The 16,448-nt window shown below is 40.6% G+C and overlaps 1 protein-coding gene and 1 long non-coding RNA gene across 5 annotated transcripts in view; one reads left to right on the top strand and one right to left on the bottom strand.

Moving 5' to 3' along the window:
• The window catches only part of LOC122430928, a 262,437-nt gene extending 252,289 nt beyond the window's left edge, over positions 1–10,148 (top strand). For 2 of the 3 annotated variants that reach the window (XR_006266406.1, XR_006266407.1), the window contains 3 exons: positions 5,610–5,853; positions 8,437–8,611; positions 9,929–10,148. This is a non-coding gene — a long non-coding RNA (uncharacterized LOC122430928). The remainder of the gene's footprint in view (positions 1–5,609; positions 5,854–8,436; positions 8,612–9,928) is intronic. The other variant, XR_006266408.1, reaches the window with a different exon arrangement.
• The window catches only part of GRM5 (glutamate metabotropic receptor 5), a 598,074-nt gene that overhangs the window by 256,927 nt on the left and 324,699 nt on the right, over positions 1–16,448 (bottom strand). The gene's annotated exons all lie outside the window — the stretch shown is intronic.

The raw sequence follows: 16,448 nt of genomic DNA, 5'->3' as shown, positions 1-16,448 counted from the left end.
TTGGGCAAATCTTAGGAGACAGTGGCAAAATCGGGGAACAACCAGAGTGCCACACTGTACCTCTCATTCACTCTGAACATTTACTCAACATAGCAAATATTTACTGAGCATGTATTAAGAGCCACTTGCTGTTAGCCAAGTGGGCTCTAAATAAATATTAACAAATGTCCTCTTTCCCAAGGGAAGTCATGGTTTATTGCAGTCTAGTGCAGCAGTTAAGAGCAAGAGCTTCGGGTAAGTAACTTGATCCTTTCTCTGCAAGCTTCCATTTTTGTCGTGTCATATCCCATGTCATGAGATAATAATTGTATCTATCCCTTCAGGTTGCTGTGAAGATGAAAGAGGTTGATAATTATGAAGCTTGGGTACAGTGTCTGTCACATTAGTGCTCAAGTAATGATGGCTTTTAAAATTTTTATTTGGAAAGGCACATAGAGAAACAAATCTTACCATGACATGTGCTACACAGTGACCAAACAGAGGTGGTGTGGTCATCTAGAGCGGGGGTCCCCAACCCCGGGCCATGGACCGATACCGGTCTGTGTGTTACCTGTTAGGAACCAGGCTGCAGAGCAGGATGTGAGCCACAGGAGAGCAACGTTTCACCTGCATTGATAGCTGCCCCCACTACTTGCATTACCATGCCCCCCACCCCCCAGTCTTTGGAAAAACTATCTTCCATGAAACTGGTCCCCATAAAGGTTGGGGACCACTGACCTAGAGAATCTTTGTATGTACATGCTCAGTTGCATCTGGCTCTTTGTGACCCCATGAACCGTAGCCCGCCAGGCTTCTCTGTCCATGGGATTTTTCAGGCGAGAACATTGGAGCGGGTTGCCATGTCCTCCTCTGGGGGTCTTCCCGATCCAGGGATTGAACCCGTGTTTCCCGTGTCTTCTGCACTGCATGTGCATTCTTTACCGCTGAGCCACTGGAGAAGTCCAGTAGAGAATCTTCTGCCCATCTTCTTTTTCTGTCCTAGGGTACACACCCATTTTGCTCTATACTAAGGATTACAGTGTCAGAGCCATGGATGTGAGGTTGTGTACGTCCCATGGAAGGAAGAAGAGTAGTCCTTTCTTCCAGTAGGAAGGATGCAGCTTTGCCTCTGCAGGCTTGTGCAGCTTGGCTCAGGCACTCAGGCCCATCTTGGGAGACTTCGATTGATCCAGGGGACTAAATGTTTAAAATGCTACAGGAGACAAACACTTCCTTTTATTTCTAAAAATCCTCCAAGTTGCTGAGTCTCTATAAAACTTTTAAAAAGTTACCTTTTTTCCTTTCAGTTGAAAGCAGTGCATTTTTTAAGACAATACAGGAACAAGATTGACACTGTGAAATTCTAAGATTTATGAATCTTTAGGGTTATAATTAACTTATCAAAGATTTTTTTTTTAGATTTCAAATAGGTAGATATTTTTGTGCAAAGAACATGGATTTTAGTTTTTTCTTTCAGCCATGGTTCCTAATTTGATACAGATCTAAGGGTTTTGTTTTATAGCTTCAATTAACTTGTGAAAGAGTAGCACAGAGAATCAACTTTGGAGAAATTTAGCAGGTGGAGGAGCCATCGTGGGTTGCAGGGAACTGTGGGAGGTTTTCTAAAAGATGTAGGTCATGAACTGGGTTTTGAGGGACAATTAGAACAGTGGTGGGTAGCAGGAAAGGCATTGGAAGATTTCTCAAAGAGCAGGAAAGGCATGCCTAATGTTAGGCATGCATGGAGATGCTGAGGTGGGACTGTCAGCTAGCAAGTCAGCTCGCAATGTGACATCAACATCTCTGACTTTAGAAGCACTGTATTCATTCAGGGTGAAAATGGAGGGAAGTTATACTGACACAGACACTCTGGGAAACAGTGATGAACATCTAGAGCATGTCTTATGGCTCACAGACAAGGCCATATAGCACTGAGGAGCCAGACAGTTTTATAAATCACTGTGGTGCCTTCTTCGAGATGCAGTTGCAGCCTGATCATCACCTAGATGGTCATCAGTTTCCCTCTGCTGCTTGCAAGTGCCACTGCATAAATTTCCATGTGAACTGGAGTCTGATGAGCAAGGGAATGAGAATGGATGCGTGTTTCCTGTTGCTCTATACTGAATGCATCTACATGTAGCTGCCTTGAGAACTCTGTGAAGACATGAATGCTTGCTGGCTCTTCCCCTGGGACCAGTCAAATTGAAAAATTCCAAAGGTGTCTGTAAATTCCAGTAATCCTCCGTGGAAGAAAGAGCCTAAATACAGATCAAGGGACTTTTTTGGGGGGGCAGGGGATGTTAGCATCTGCCTGATTTATCTTCAAAATTCAAAGTTTTTTGGCAAAGGGACAATAGGGAGAATTATTTTCTCAATGACATTTTGGGTTGTCCTATATGATCAGAAGAAAATCAAAGGTGGGGGAGAAAATTAACATTTATGAAATGTTTATGAGTATATGCATCCTTTGTGTACATTTCACCCTCATATTGATCCTCTGCAATAGGCATAATTATGCCTTATAGAATAAAAGCATCATGAGGGTGGTGATTCTTGTCTGTTTTGTTCCCCAAGTGCTTAAAACAGCATCTTACATAATAGATGCTGAAAAAAATACCTGTCAGATAAAAATGAATTGGGTTGAATCTTGTCATTGAAGAAATAGTGTAAAGAATGGTTAAATGCATTTCCCAGGACTTCAGAGCTACCATGGGCTAAGTGTGGGTGCAAAGAGGAAGATTTGAATGTAGGTTTATCTGACTGCATGACACATGATTTTTCAACTATGTCATAATACCTCTCCATGATAACACTTTACATGGAAGAAAAAATACATATGATTCTCAGTAAAATAAATGTTACTAATTTGAGAATTAGACTTTATCTAGGAAGCAGTCAGAGCTGCTAATCCTTCTTGGATTATTGTACAATTGAATCCTTTCCGGATTCAGAATGGAGAGAGATTTTACATGAATATTTGTAAGATACCTTAAATCTTTTTTGAAACAAGGATGAGTAAGCACAATACACAAATAAGTAATTCCAAGGATATACTGCGGTTTCAAACTCATTTTAACAGGTATTTATTAAGTGCCAAGTATGGATTTCTGCACTGGATATGTACTATTAGGGATCAAAGACATAATGGAGGAAGGATACAATTCCTGCCTGAATTAGCTCATAGCGTTATTTTAGGTGGGAAGATTAGAGCAAATCAGTGTTTTCTAAACCTGGTTGTATATAAGAATAACTCCTGGAGCATATTAAACATACAGAATGCAGCTCTCTGGGATTGGGCCTGAGAATTTCTGTTTTGATCATAGCCCTAGATCATACTGATTCACAGCCAAATTTAGGAAGTACTGAATTAGATGCACATTAAAATCTCTTGCCAGTTTTATAAGTCTATGATTTTCTATCATTCTAAAAGTTTCTTACAAAAATAGTGATAAAAAATGCATGTTTCTGCCAGCAGAGCATTGCTCTAAGAAGGAACACAGGGGGAGAAAAAGATGTGAGTTGATGGTATAAGGAGCAGAGTTTGGTTTGGAAAGTCATGGGCGGCTTGGGCAAGCGCCAGCTCTGAGGCTGAGTGGCTCAGGCCAGAGGTTGATTCCCTAGACTGCTCAGGACTGGGCTAACTTGGAGTGACTCTGACCTTATGAAGGCTAAGCCAACCAGTTGCTTGTATTTCTGCTTCTTATTTAGAAAAGCAGCAGACCATCATGTAGGTCTGTGTCTTACTAGCCAAACGACACAATGCAACAGCTTCCTGTCTTCAGAGAAAAAGCACGCAGTACAAAAATAAGCTTCTGTTCCATAAACTAAGCCACTTAAATAGGAATCAGTCCTCTTTACCACAGAAAGCCAATATAGCCAATAATGTCTATTGAGTATTTTTACATACTGATGAAAAACACATGTTAATCTTTGTGTATATTAAGATTACTTTATAGATACTGAAACATTAAGAAAGAGATGTTAATGTTTTATTCCATATACTTATCAGATTTGTTGATACTGTTAACGATAGTAGTTAACTTTTATTTATTGAACGTTTACTGACTCCAATCACTATGCTTTGAAACCGTTTTCCACAATTTATCTAATCTTCCTAAGAAACCTATGAACTAGATCCCTTTGTGATCTCATTTTAATGATGAGGAAATGGAGGTTTGTAGAGACTGAGTTCCCTGAGACAGCCAGCAGGCAGATTCACAGTAAGGACTCAAGTGCACTTGTATTTGACTCCCCAGCCCATGTTTTTAAGCTCCAACCTAAATTATTTCCTAGTAAATAAATCAGATCTTCCCATACAACAGAATATTATTCTCTAGTCATTGTGTTCTTGAACAATATTTAAAGATGTGGGGAAATGTCCATGGTACATTCATATGATGTACACTAAAAACGTATACATCCAGGAAAATGCGTATCTGAGAAATATATCAAAATGTTAGCATTTTTTGTCTGTGCAGGCAAACTACAGATGTATTTGTACTCTGCCCAATACTTTGGTGTTTTTCCATAATTTCTATAATAACTATTTATAGTCAGAAGGATAATGATATGTTACCAATTAAAATAAAACCTATTAATGTATTAGAAAGATTATAAGGAAATTTATCAAAATATTGAGAAGAAGCCTGAGCCTGTTAGTACTTCCCTTGGGCCCAGTTTGCCTATCTTCCTGTTTTCCGCTTAACTTTTTTTTGTCTCTATCTCTACATATTTCACTGCATTGCAATTATTTATTCATGACCATTTCTCCTACTCTTACATGAGGGAGAGCACAAAGTCTAATTCACTTTTTACTCTAAAGACTTAACTCATAGTGTACATTCCATAATGACTGAGCAGACACAGGACTCCTTTCCCAGATAACTCACAGACTCTGGAAAAGACCTCACCCAGAAGGTGACATTGAACTAAATCCTTATCTGCTTCCAGTTGTCACTCCAAGGCGCATGCACAGCAAAGCATGCCTGGCCATCCTGTTGGAATGGCATCATTCCCTGCCTCCCTTGTCCATCACTGTCTTTCCCTTCCCTGTTATATTTTTTTTTTCCTTAGTATTTATTGCCATCTAACATGGTGTTGTTGCTGTGGTTTAGTCACTAAAGTGAGTGAAGTCGCTCAGTCATGTCCGACTCTTTGCAACCCCATGGACTATAGCCTACCAGGCTCCTCTGTCCATGCAACCCCATGGACTATAGCCTACCAGGCTCCTCTGTCCATGGGATTTTCCAGGCAATAGTACTGGAGTGGATTGCCATTTCCTTCTCCAGGGGATCTTCCCGACACAGGGATCAAACCCAGGTCTCCCACAATGTAGACAGACGCTTTACCCTCTGAGCCACCAGGAAAGTGTTTAGTCACTAAGTCGTAGCAACTCTTTAGCAACCTCATGGACTGTATCCCACCAGGATCTGCTGTCCATGGGATTTCCCAGGCAAGAATAGTGGAGTGGGTCGCCATTCCTTCTCCAGGGGATCTTCACAACCCAGGGATTGAACCCAAGTCTCCTGCACTGGCAGGCAGGTTCTTTACCATGGGGCCACCTGGGAAGCTCGCTAACATGGTACACACATTACTAACTCATCCCCTTGTTGCTTGTCTCTCCTTACTAGGATATCAGCCATATGAAGACTGGGATATGTGTCTGTTTTGTCCACTGCTTTATCCCCAGAGCCTGAAACAGGCCCTGGTATACAGGAGACATCCAGTTGATATCTGTAGAATAAATGAATGCCATGTACAAAATTATGACGAGACGCACAGGAGAAGGGGAGAGCAGCACGGCTCTGCTATACAAAATTGAAGGCGTTTTCTTGAGTATTGTCTTGACAACTAAGAAGCGGCCGTGAACTCAAGGTAATACTCTGCAAGAGCTATGAGCCGGAGTCTTTTATAGGGGCTGCTGAGTGCAGATCTCATCAGAACCTTACTTCTCCCTCGCAGACAGTTAAGTGAAGAGAAGGGTGAGCACCTTTTCATTAAATGGCTGATACATGTTGATGTTTGGTAGAAACCAACACAACAGTGTAAAGCAATTACCCTTCAAGTAAAAATTAACTAATTAGAAAAATGCAGATGACCTAAGAGACCACACCCAGCCTCTCATAAAAGGTACTTGCAGGAATATCTGCATGATAACCTGCTGTTCACCTTAAAAAAAAACTGCTTAGACCCTGCCTCTCTCACAATCAGATGGTTGAAGAAGGCTTTAAAGTTGTACCCCACAAATCAAAGCCAAAAGTGTGTTAGCTTGACATATACTTCATGCAGATGTTACCAGATACCCATTCTAGACAGGGCACAATCTCCACGAAGCCCTTTCAGAGCACGTGGCTTCCTCCCTGCAGTCCCCCCCCTGATAAATGGGATGAGAAACCGACAGACTTCACTAGCTGAGTACCTGGGCAACAGCCTGGGAGCAACAACAAAAGATGCATTTGTTTTAGACCATTCGCTTACCCTCTCTGTTCCTTTTGGCAATATGAAGCTAATGGGACCTATTGCTTGCTCGGACCTTTCCCATTTCTAGTTACTAAAACCAGACTGTCTGCTGTGAAAGGCCACTGGGCACTCTCTTCTCTGTAATGGGGAGACGTGCCAGTTTACTAAAAATGAAGCCGATACATCTTAGAAAAGCTAAAAAGAACGTTGGGAGGATTTCTGTTCAACCTCTCTGAAAATCCTTATGTGCCCTATCTTAAGACCATTCTATGGACTTACTCATGCAGTTTCTGTAGGACAATCATTTCTAGGAGAGAGAGTGTGTGTGTGTTTGTGTGTGTGCACGCCTGCATGCCTGTGTGTGTGGTGGGGTGTTCCATGTTGAGCTTAAAATCATTCTTGGCTCAAAACCAGTCCCTGTGGAGAGCAACAAATGTTCAGTAATGTCTGAAAAACCTCAGGTGTTTTTTTCCATAAGGTAAAACAAATATATAGTGGTTAATATAGGTTAGCAATGATGTAGCATTTTAGTGAAAGTGAAGTCACTCAGTCGTGTCCGACTCTTCGGGACCCCATGGACTGCAGCCTACCAGGCTCCTCCATCCGTGGGATTTTCCAAGCAAGGGTACTGGAGTGGCAGTTTAGTCTGCGGGTTCAAATCCTGCATTGCCATTTTACCTCCAATGTGACCTTAAGTACATAATTTAACCTTTTTGAAACTTTTTCTGCTTAGCTATAAATTCAATAATAAAAGAAATTCAGTGTAGGATTGTTGGAAGGTTAAATGAGAGAACACATGTTAGATGTTTAGCATCATGCCTGTAACACAGAAGCATACTCAGTAATGGTTCACTATAATGGTATTTCTGTCATGGAAAGAACAACTAACTTTCCTTCTTTCTAGACATTGAGCCTTATTTTGTCGTGAACATGGGGTTGAGAAAGGTCCATAGACCTTTGTAGTCTTTATAGCATCTGTTCATTACAGCCACCTCACCGACATTTGGGAATCTGAACATAAGAATCCTGTGTTTCATATTTTCTTGATCTTATCAACTGAGGAGTAGAAAACTAGGAACTGTTCAAAAGTGGGAGCGGTCTTCCTAATTTAGAAAAATATGTTCAGTGCAAATTAGCAACTACAAGAACATAATTTAACATAGGTGTGGCACTATCTTTCATTGTATTGGCATTGATCATGTATACTTATACTTTTAAGATAAATATCAGCAATTATTCCAAACAAGAATAAACCTCCCCAGAATCATACTGTTACAAATGCACACTCAGTTTTATCATGGTCCATCTCAGTAACTGACAGTTAGTTACTGACACCCAGCCATTGACAGTTTGTTGGAAATGAATGCAGAGCATATATGAAGTCTCTCTTTGTAATGAAAAATGTATGCTTCCGAGGTTAATGTAGATGAGAATGTCCTATTGTACCAAGATTATCAAATATGTGAAAAGAAATTGACAAAGGAAAAGACAGCTCTTGTTCTTCACAATAGCATATGCAAATTTGAGAGACTGCTCACTTTTATGAAGACACACCTCATTGCTTTCTAATTTCTTCCCAGAAAAACAGCCTGGGAATGTAAGGTGTGACGGTATGACTGGTGATATCTAATTATCACAAGCTGAACACATGGCCCGTCACTGAGTATTGGGTCAATTCTCATTTCTAAATCAATTAGCAAAGCAATGAGAAAAAGCATCAAATAACTGAATATTCTCTGGGTCCACATTTAGTGAAGAGTATATGGCATGGTGAGAATCACTAGCAGTTAGCGCCTGTGCATTTAGCTTGTAAACATATTTGACGCTGTGTTTGTACCTTTCTCTGGTTTTGGCCTTTTTTCTGGGGGTGGGGGCAGGGTGTAGAATTGTAGAATGATATTAATAAGCCGCTTCTGTAAAACTGTGTGATAATTTGAGTTGGTGCTACCACCGAGGGCTCTGATGACCTGAAGTAACATCTCCCTCTAACATTTATAGCTTCCTGGGGAATCTGCTGGGCTTTTTGACATTGCTCCATCCTGCCCCAGAGCTCTTGCTGTGACCCTCTCAGACACATCGCTACGCGCTGAGCAGAAAGAAAACCCAGAAGCCTGAGGAATCACTTCATGGCAGCTTTTGTATTTTTCAGAGACTATAACATGCACAACTCCAGGTACGGTTGCTTCTTACTACCTCAATCTCTCACATTTGTCCGGGAGATACCGGCACAGTAAATCTCTCCGCCCTGAGACAAGGGAGAGCCCTGGGCAAAAAGCCAGAAATTTCCCATTGTTTGCCATATGACAGAATTCTCTGTTTAGTTTGGGCTTTCTAGCAATTCGTGGCGATGCCATGATTTATTTATATTTTTAAATTAATAGACTTTATTTTTTAGAGCAGTTTCAGATTTATGGAGAAATTTATCAGAAAGGATAGATTTCCCATATATCCTCTCTGTGCACCCCCAGTTTCCCTTACTGTTAATGTACTGCATTAGCGTAGTGTACTTCTTACAGCGCTGATAGATTCTTATTGGCTAAAGTCCACTGAAGTTTACATTAGACTTCACTGTACTGTACATTCTGTGGGTTCTGACAAGTGCATGATGACATGTGTCCACTATTACAGCATCTTACAGGACGGTTTATTGCCCTAAACATCCTCCAAAGTCTATTCACCTCTCTGCTCCTTCCCTCTATCTTCACCTACTAAAAGCATCTGCGTTCCTCAGGTCTGCACCAAACCCACCTTTTCCCAGGACACCGTCCCTGGCACTCTGCTCACACTGGGCTCTAAAGCTACCGGCTTCCTAATACTCCATACTTTCTCTTCATGCTATGTCTCATAATTATTATTTCATGGTAATCTATTTGAATTTATCCCATTCTCTAGACAGTATGTCTCATGAGAGTCAGATTTTGTATGTATTTTACTCACTGCTTTATTCTTAGAGCCCATCACAATGATTGGGCATTGCAGAAAATCAGTAAGTATTTGATTGAGTAAGTAATTGAGTAAAGTAATTGAGTAAATGAATAGATAACAAACAAATAAATATTATACTTCCAGATAGTAACCACAAATTAAAAACAAAATCTTTATCAGTGCACTACTCCAAATAGAAACATATATTATCCAGAACGATTGCCCTCTTTTAAATGACTCCAGAAAGTTGGTATCAGTCACACATAGCTGCATATACACACTACTATGTATAAAATAACAATAAAGACCTACTGTGTAGCACAGAGAGCTATATTCAATGTCTTGTAATCAAATATAATTGGAAAGAATATGTAAAGAACACACACACACACATATATATACATATATTATACCTGAAACTAAGACATTGTAAATCAGCTATACTTCAGCATAAATAATGTGTGTATATCTGTGTTTACATGTTTGTGTGTATGAATTTGCTGACTTCCCCAACAGCTGATAGCATGTATATCTTCTAGACTAACAGAGTCCCTTTATGTCCCAGCTTCAGTCTAAACTGACCTCGGATCAAGGCTCCTGTTGCTAGACACCCCACAGAAATGAAACCAAAAGTAAGATCTGTCCAGGTTCTCTCAGACTGCATCCTAATTCTTCCTTCAGTGATGCCACAGTCAATATGCATCCATTTCCATTTTGAAATGTCCCTGTCTACCACCAAATTGGAGCACTCCTTCTGAGCTCCACCACACACTGTGCATGCCGCCGTCACAGCACTTACCAAGTTGTATTAAAATCGTTTGTTGAAATGTATGTCTCTCATGTTTGATTGCAAGCTCATTGAGGGCAGGACCCTGTTCCATTAGCCTCTAAATTCCAAGCGTCTGTTCCATGGACATAGCAATCCATATTTTTCAAATGAATGAACCAGTAATGTACAATGACCATATGTACAATAAGTAGAGTGTAGTGTTATGAATAGGTATTATACATATATAAAAAGCAAGAAATCCACTGGAAAAGGTTGAGGGCAGGGGGAGAAGGAGGTGACAGAGGATGAGATGGTTTGATGGCATCGTCAACTCAATGGGCATGAGTTTGCACAAACTCCCGAAGATAGTGGACAGGAAAGCCTGGTGGGCTGCAGTCCATGGCATCGCAAAGAGTTGGACATGAACTGGTGACTGAAAAACAACAACGAAGAAATCCACACTATTTTTAAAATACCATATCATGTCCAACACTGGCTCTGGGGAAGAACTGACATTTATTTGAATGTCTACTATGTATCATGCTGGGTTCTGTCAATATTACCTTGTTTCATCTTTATAATAGCCTGTCAAAGTAGACACAATCACCTTATTTTTCAGAAGAAGAAACGAATTCAGAGGATGGGGTTATACATTTAAGAAACATCTGACACTAACGTTGCCTTTCCTGCACTGAAAGACTATTATTTGTAGAGAAAAATATTCAGAATGGGAGAATCCATGGAGAAAGACGATGAAGGAGTCTCTGATTAAGAGTCAAAAGTAACCCTCCCTGTGCAAAACTTTATTGACCTCAGAACACAAAGTCTCATTCCATCCCCTTCCTGGTCCCTGACAAGCCTCCCTGTATCTAAGCAAAGAGAACTCACACCACCCTACCAACCCTGGAAGGCCTGTCCTGGCAGCGTTTTCCCAGGACTGTGTGACATCAGAGATGCCTTAACCTAGGATCCCTGTCAAATAATCCTTCCAAAGTTGTGATTACTTAAGGGCATTTTTTTCCTGAATTTCTTGAACATTTTAATTTTAGTACAATTTATTGATCTTGCCAAATAGATTTCATTGGCCAATAAAACTATTTAGCAATAATATATATAATGCATGCATGCTAAGATGCTCGGTCATGTCTGACTCTTTGCCATTGCAAAGACTGTAGCCTGCCAGGCTCCCCTGTCCATGGGACTTCCGAGACAAGAATACTGAGGTGGGTTGCATTTCCTTCTCCAGGGGATCTTCCCCACCTAAGGATAGAACCCATGTCTTTTATGTCTCGTGCATCGGCAGGCGGTTTTTTTTTTTTTTTTACCACTAGTGCCATTTCCTTTTCCAGGGAATCTTCCCAACCCAGGGATCGAACCCTGGTCTCCCGCATTGCAAGCAGACGCTTTACCCTCTGAGCCACCAGGATATACCTTGAGAGCCCAGCAAATTCTATGAGATTTTTCTCTTTTCAGAGAAGATGAGAAATGCTGCCATCTATATATACATGGTACTCGTAGACACAATAACAAGTGAAAATTAAAAAGCTGGAAATAGCAAAGTTTTTGTGGCTAGATATTATATTTCTGGGAGTTGACCCCACAGGACTGCAGATGTTTTTTTTTTTTTTTTTTTTCTGCTTGTCTGTGTTACATAATAGCAGAGGAGCCTCTCAGGAACCAGAATAAATGTTATTATTGCAAATGTTTATGGTTCTGGGGAAGCTCAGGGGAATTAATACACTTTACAGAAGGCAACTGGCTTCTCTAAGAACAAAATGCAGTAGTGAAAGAAAAGTGCAGAAAATAAGAGTGCCTCTAACCAATCCTACTGACCCTGCCTTAGATGTTTCCCCACATGCTAAATCAGCCGTCTCCTGATGCCCATGCGCTCTGCATTTCTAAGACACTGGGTGAATAACATTTAGCAAAGTGCAGTGTGAAGACCACTGGGAATATACAAGATAATTTTTAGGTACTTACTGATGAATACTTTTATTTCAACAATCATGAATTTTTTTATGGTTAACTTGTGAATATTGGATGACATCACTGACTCTATGGACTTGAGTTTGAGTAGGCTCCGGGAGTTGGTGATGGACAGGAGGCCTGGCGTGCTGCAGTCCATGGGGTCGCAAAGAGTCGGACATGACTGAGTGCCTGAACTGAACTGAACTGTGTTTATTAAAATGACTGCATTCTTCCATTTATAGAAGTAAAGCAAATTCTCCTTCTAAAATCCTTATTTCAATATAGAAATGGTTTGATTCAGAAACAGCAGAGAAATTATTTCTGATAAGTGAAATCATTGTGACTGACATTTTAAGAAACACTAGGTTACAGAATAAGTTGACCAAAGTAGTCTTATCTTCCAACTTCTTTTTTTTATTTTTTAATTTTTTCATTTATTTTTATTAGTTGGAGGCTAATTACTTTACAATATTGTAGTGGTTTTTGCCATACATTGACATGAATCAGCCATGGATTTACATGTGTTCCCCATCCCGATCCCCCCTCCCGCCTCCCTCCCCATCCCATCCCTCTGGGGTTGGATGCCTGAGACAAGTGCTCAGGGCTGGTGCACTGGGAAGATCCAACTTCTTTTGCAAAATAAAAGGCCCTCTCAGTTGTGTTTCCTCAACCTGCAAACCTGATTTAAATTTGAGACTATTTGAATCCGTTTTAGTGGCACAAATGCTAGAAACCTAAAACAAAAGTTTTGTGAGTTATTTTTCTAAAAATCCCACAATACTTGGTAGAGTAGGTGCTAAATAAAAGCAGCCAATTATGCATTTTTAAAGAGCCTGTGTCTGATGATTTATACAGAAAATTGAAAACAGATTCCAGAGTTGTCATTGATAGGTTGTGGAAACCAGATGGCTGTACTGTGTGACCAGGGAGAGACATCATAGATGGAGTTTAGGTTCACTAAATTAAACATGTAATAAGGTAAGAACATGGGTTCCCCAGGTGGCCAAGTGGTAAAGAATCTGCCTGCCAGTGCAGGAGACGCATGAGACACGGGTTCAATCCCTGGGTCAGGGAGATCCCCTAGAGGAGGGTGTGGCAACCCACTGCAGTGTTCTTGATGGGAAAATCCCATGGATCCTGGCAGGCTACAGTCCCCAGGCTTGCAAAGTGTCAGACATGAGTGAGTGACTGAGCGCGCACACACAGGATAACAATATATGAAAATAAACTGTGTAATCTACTCCTAAACTAGTCTATTATTGAGATTCTGCATTTAATGTGCTCATTCAAAATAAACCGGTTTTAAATTATCACCGCTTTTGTAACACGAGTTATTCGCTCTAATGAAATCATCTCATTATGTAACTCTAAGCAATACATTAAATTTGGTGCTAGTTTTTTAAAACGTTGATATTCACCACATTCTCACCCCTGCCTCATGGGCTTTCCCTCCATTCTCCCAAAGATAACTGTTACTTTAACAGTGAAATGAAATCTCTCAGCTTCCCTGGCACTCTATGGTCAGGAAACTTAGCCTGAAAATGTAGTTTTGCTGGCATTCCATTTTGCTGGAAAATGAAATAAAAACAAGTTCTCAGGACACACATTTTCCATGGCCGTTAACTTGTTTAATTTCACCTGAGTAAAACTGTGTTACATGTCACCTCGCACCTGTTTCTATTCATGCCTGTCAGCTTTGTTTGCACACAGCAGTCTCGTTCCCCAGACCCTGAGCCAAGAAGAATCTGGAAGGAGGTTGGGTTTCCCTTCCCTTTAACAGGTAAGCAGGGTCTAAAATGTGTCTGCTGTCCCCACGCCCAATATTCTGGGTATGAAGACAGCCCGGGGCTATAATGAGCCGCACCTTCCCATGTGCATGCACACACATCTCTGTGTGCTTCTGTCTTTCCCCTACTATACAACTGGAATGCAGTTCATCACTTTTTCACCCTATTCTCAAATCTGCAAAGTCATGGTGTCCAGATGTCAGGCTGGGCAGGTGACACAGCCTGGGGAAATGCCATTCTCCATCCTTCTGACACCCGACACCCACAGACTTGGGCTCTGCCTCCTGATCCAGAAGAGGGTGCACTTGCAAAATCGTTTGATAACCAAATTCAAAGGAGACCATCATTACTTACTTTTATGCCTAAAGGAACCATAAAGGCTAGTTTTCCTGTGGTATTTCCTTTCATGCCTGTTCTCCCAGAGTAATAGTGCATTGGAGGTGCATCCAAAGTTGTACTGATTTAGACATCCATTGTGGTCACTCTATTTATGTCCTTACAAAAAACCTCTTCATCTCTCTTAGTCACAACCAAAGGAACTCAGCACTATGGTTTCTGAAGATCCTTCCAGTTTTAACTTCCGACAAGAAATAAGGCCCACCTTAAGCATGCAGAAAAATAAACAATTTTAGAAACCAAAATCAAAACAAAACTTTCCTAAAATCTACTATTCTGAGTAATAATATGAAATTTGCTTAAATTTTGGACTCATAGACTAACTTCTCCAGGGATTTTGTGTTTTCATGTGCAAATTGATCTTATATCTACCCAAGCTTACAGAGGTGAAGAAAGATAAGTTCTGATGGCCCTGGGAGGCTTATTTTCGGTCTGTCTCTTTCTTGGCATCACTTTGCAAGAAACTAGTTGCATGGTCTGAGTCAGTTCAAAGCCAGAACAGGCTGACTCCTGCAGCTTCACTCTGGAGGTCCCTATCCAACAAGGCTATTTCCTCAACTAAGACACCTGGTACTACATAGTGGAGCTGGGGTTCCCTGTCTTCCTTTCTAGCTTTCTTACAAATATGTGAGTGTGAAGAAAGCAGGGTCCCACTTTGCTAGCATTTTCCATGGTGCCTTCCATTTGACCCACTCAGGCATGTCTCTCTACAGGTTGTTCATGGATGGAGAAACTAAATTGTCTAATTCTCTTTCATTAAATCCCCTTTCATGGCAAGAACCATGACAAGATTAGAATAGTCATTTCATAGTGTCAGTAGCCATCCCATCAGGTGTACAAAATCATTTACCATCAGTATACCAAGAATGAGGTATCCCAGTTTAGCAAGAGTACTGGGCAACTCCTGGCCCCTGGCCCAAGGCTCCCATGTTAAGGCTGTGCAGCCTTGTGTAGCCTCCAAATCTGTCTCTTCATCTGGGAAGTATTAATAGATGCACTGGGTAGATCAAACTAAATTCTGAGTTATTAAGCTACTTAAATAAATAAATTGTGAATTCAAGGATTTTAAGAAGACGCCACTAGAGAAACAGATAATTTGAATCACAGATATTATGTCTAGATAGGATCCTGCATCTTGAAGCTCAAGTTTTGAAAAAAAAATTTAATGTCTACTAAGAGAATAATCAGTGTCCAGAAAGTGTTGCTTCCTATGTTCAGATACAAAGTTCAATGTCGATAGCTTTTTCTAACAGTGCAGTCATTAGCATTCACATCTAGGTCTCAGCCTTTTCGCAGACAGAGTTAAGAGTTGATTAGATCTGCATGACCAACCTCTAGAACTAAGTTGAAGTCAGGAATGGTATCTTTCTCAGGAAGCCCCAGTGTCTTATACCCAGAAGGTATTCAACACTTAAATGTTGATGAAAATTAATGAAATTTAGAGACTCGTAATATATATTAAATCTCCCTTATATGTTAAGTTCTCTCACATCTTTTCTTTTTTCACAAAAAAGCTGAGCCTTGGACATTTCATAATGCCTGTATGTGCTAGAGCAAGCATTACTGTTTGTAAATTGCATGTGTAGTTATCTGCCCTCCAGACCAATATGCCAGTACTGAGGCAGATCATACGAGCATGTCAGCAAGAAGAGAGCTACATCAGAGACCTGTACAGACGCTCTTATGGTATTTTATTCCAGGTCTATGGAAAACAAGGTGTGGATGGGGCATCTTGTCATGATTTTAGTCTCTAACTTTTATCATCAAGCGATTCTACAGTATCATTGTTGTTCAGTTGCTAAGTTGTGTCTGACTCTTGGCGAACCCATGGTCTGTAGCCTGCCAGGCTCCTCTGTCCATGGGATTTTCCAAGCAAGAATACCGGAGTGGGCCACCATTTCTTTTTCCAGGGGATCTTCCCCACCCAGGGATTGAACCCACATCTCCTGTATTAACAAGTGGATTCTTTACCACTGTGCCACCTGGGAAGCCCTTTAGATGGGCCCGATTTTACTTGTATCTCAAAGGACTATTATGGAGATTAAAATCACTCATCAAAAATGTAATACTGAATTGATATTAATAATTATTATCAAATGATACCTGGGTATGTTCTTCTAAAAGAACTTACTACACCAAAAATGAATGTTTTTGCCCATTTTCCC

This window comes from Cervus canadensis, chromosome 29, assembly GCF_019320065.1.
Source record: "Cervus canadensis isolate Bull #8, Minnesota chromosome 29, ASM1932006v1, whole genome shotgun sequence".
In the NCBI taxonomy this organism is placed as follows: domain Eukaryota; kingdom Metazoa; phylum Chordata; class Mammalia; order Artiodactyla; family Cervidae; genus Cervus; species Cervus canadensis.
This window is presented reverse-complemented; position numbering and strand designations above follow the sequence as displayed.